The sequence below is a fragment of the Cynoglossus semilaevis genome, chromosome Z (assembly GCF_000523025.1).
Source record: "Cynoglossus semilaevis isolate Cse_v1.0 chromosome Z, Cse_v1.0, whole genome shotgun sequence".
Taxonomy (NCBI): Eukaryota; Metazoa; Chordata; class Actinopteri; order Pleuronectiformes; family Cynoglossidae; genus Cynoglossus; species Cynoglossus semilaevis.
The window spans coordinates 21,698,108-21,701,378 of record NC_024328.1 but is presented as its reverse complement, the minus strand read 5'-3'; the positions used below and the strand labels follow the sequence as shown (position 1 = coordinate 21,701,378).

At 43.7% G+C, this 3,271-nt stretch overlaps 1 long non-coding RNA gene across 1 annotated transcript; it reads right to left on the bottom strand.

The window, feature by feature from the left end:
• Positions 1 to 116: 116 nt before the first annotated feature.
• Positions 117 to 985, bottom strand: LOC107988082 (uncharacterized). The gene is made up of 2 exons (XR_001759771.2): positions 453 to 985; positions 117 to 165 (listed from the first exon to the last, which is right to left on the bottom strand). It is a non-coding gene; the product is annotated as an uncharacterized LOC107988082 (long non-coding RNA).
• Positions 986 to 3,271: the final 2,286 nt, after the last annotated feature.

The window sequence follows — 3,271 nt, the reverse complement described above, 5'->3', positions numbered from 1 at the left end:
AAGGTAAAAAAATAATAATAATTCAGATCAAAAGAGACCCACCGAGGAGGACTCCCAGCGTGGCCTGTCCCGACCGCAGCGGGTGATCTTCAATCTTGATGCCGTCCAACATGTTGCTCGTCTCGGACTCTTCTCCCGCGGCGCGGCGCTGCACTGACAGCCGACCTGTTGCAGAGTCCATGAGAGGAAGACAGTGAGGAGACAGTGGACAGGGGGACAGGGGACAGGGGACACAGGTACACTACACTCTCAGTGACACACACACACACACGCGCGGGTTGCAGCAACGGGACAAAGTGAAAGAACAAAAAGAACAAAAAGAACAGAAAGAAAAAAAAAACTATCTGATGCTCGGAGGAATAAAAGGAGTCTGAACCTGGGACCGGGGGCCACAGAGGGGACAGGGAGGACAGAGGGACAGAGGGACAGAGGGAGAGAGAGTAAAGTGTCACCTGTTATCAGTCAAGAGCGACGAAGGAGACGTTTTCCTCCTCCTTCTTCTCCTTCTTGTTGTTCGACACGGGGAAAAATGAGGAAAAAATCTTCACGGCTTCACGAAGTGTTCAGAGTCAAAGTGCGACGATGTTGACAGGAAATCCAGTGAGAGCGTCGGTCGGTCGGTGTCGGTGTCGGTGTGTGTGTGTGTGTGTGTGTGAGTGTGTGTGTGTGCAGTGGAAGTCGTCTCTCAGTTTGAGGCTCCTGTCGCTGGAAAGTCTGAGCTCGAGATTGAAGCCGTGGATCCTCCCACTCCTGCTCGGCCACACTTCGTCTTCACTCTCCATTCACTGCCGTTGGGATGCTATTGGAGCAGAGAGCAGTCCAATAACAACACACACACACACACACACACACACAGTCCACAGAGAAGAAGACAAGAGGGAAATAAGAGTTTTACACAGCACTGGAATGACCCAATAATAAGAACAACAATAATAACAATAATAATAATAAAACACAGTCCATCATCATATTATTATCATTCATAATCTATATAAACATATAGATTTATATAGTTATTCCAGAACAACAATACTTTATGATACAGTATTACTGTAGTTTTTTTTACTGCTCCTTTAAAATACAAAACAATTCAAACGCACATATATGTGTGACGTAGATAAAAATACTCCATGAAGTATTTTTTCAAATATATTCATACGTTAAATGACGATTTAATTTGATAAAATTAAATCGTCATTTTGTAGTAAAAATATATAATTTTCTAATCAAAGAAAAAAATAAATATAAATTTTTTTTTTTTTTCTGATGCTGAATTTCCAGCCAGTGAGATTTAAAGACGCTCTGTGACGTAGCGGGGCCCGGGCCACGGCTTGAACACCATCGTCATGAGCAGATATTTGCTCCCAGGTTGGAGTCGGTGTCACTGGAGTGTTTTAGTCAGACTGAGCTGTGATTGGCTTCAGGTGTGAGAGACCCTCTCTCTATCTCTCTCTAGGTCTCTCTCTCCCTGTCTTTGTGTATTGTTCCCGCTCTCCTGTTTTAACTGACGCACCTGGCGGTGATAACAGCGGCCTGTCCGAGGAGGACATCGTGTCCATCTGAGGACAACGAGCCACACAAAAATGACTAAGAAGAAAAAAATCAGGAATAGACAAAAAAACAAAACAAAAAAAAACCCGTGATTTTTTCGGTTGTTCGATGTTCGATGTTTTGTGCAGAATAATAAAATTAACGAGGTGATTATTATATCCTGCACTTTTAGAAATAAAATGTTTTTTTGTTTTTTGTTTTCTTCTTCTCCTGATCGTCTGACAAATGATCCAATCACAGAAACCGTCGAGTTCAGTCACGGCCTCGGAGCAGAAAGGACAGGATTTCAGGAGTGAACAGATTTCGATCAGACTCGTTTCTCTGCCGAGGATCGACGACGATGATGAGATGAGTGAGGAGTCAGAGCCCATGAAAAAAACAAAACCCAAAAAACCCAACAAAATAAACCCGAACAAACAGAGGTGTTGGCTGTGTTTTTAAACATAGGAAGAGACAGACAGAGAGAAATACTGATTATTCAGCAGCAAAATAAAACACGAAGAACATTATTTTTTATTTTAAAATAACACGAAGAAGAAGAGACATTTGAACGGAGTTGTCCATAAATGTATTGTTTTAAAACAGTGTTTTTAACTCAGTTTTAGAATCAGCTGGATTTATTTATCAGCAATAATAACACCCGTCAATTATTATTATTGTTATAATTATTGTTGTTATTATTTAATAATAATAATAATATTTTTTTTTTCACTACGGCAGCGTCTCCGGGTCTGATCCCACTGTGATTCCACTCATGTTGCAGCTTCACGGCGTCCACAGAAGTCCAGCACGGACGGAGAGCAGACCGAGCACGCTGCCCTCTGTCGGCCATTGAGGGAAAAGCAGCGCTTCTGACAAAACAAAAAGTACAGAAACACCGATTAAGAAGACGTGATCAATCTACCACAGATCGGTGGGACGTGTGGTGGAGTGAAGTGGACCGGGTTCTACCACAGAACCCAGAGAACTTTTCACGTCATCAAAACTGTAACTAACAATGAAGACGTACTGACTAAGATGCAGAGGAGGCCGTGGTCCAGCAGGGGTCAGATGTTCTGACCCGGACAGTTTATCATCAACGGTGTCAGCAGATGATTCTGATTCAACTCCACTGACGTCACTGATGACGTCACTAACTACACCTGACCTGCTCTGCTTTACTAGCTACTGTTGCTAACTACAGGCTAACTACTGGTGTCTGTAGCTGACCTACTGTCTCTGTGTCTGTGATGTCAGGGTCTGTCTGTGATGTCAGTGTTTGTCTGTGATGTCAGTGTTTGTCTGTGATGTCAGTGTTTGTCTGTGATGTCAGGGCCTGTCTGTGATGTCATGGTCTGTCTGTGATGTCAGTGTTTGTCTGTGATGTCAGTGTTTGTCTGTGATGTCACAGCCTGTCTGTGCCTTCTTCATCTTCACTGTTGTTGATACGACTATTTTAACCTTTTGTTTTCGCTCTGTTTCTGACTTTTGAAGTTGAACCTTATTCGTTCGCCGTCTGTGACCGTTCGCCGTCTGTGACCGTTCACCGTCTGTGACTCCAGCAGAGCCGTCGTCCACACTGCACAGTCTCTACTTCCTGTCTCCATGAAGAGACTTCAAAAACACACAGTAACGACAACAACCGGAGGATCGGTGTCAAACATCTGAACTCTTCCCAGGGTGTTTTCTAGTCTCGCCCTGGAGGTTGCGTCAGGAATTCCCCTTTAGCTGGAGATTCCTG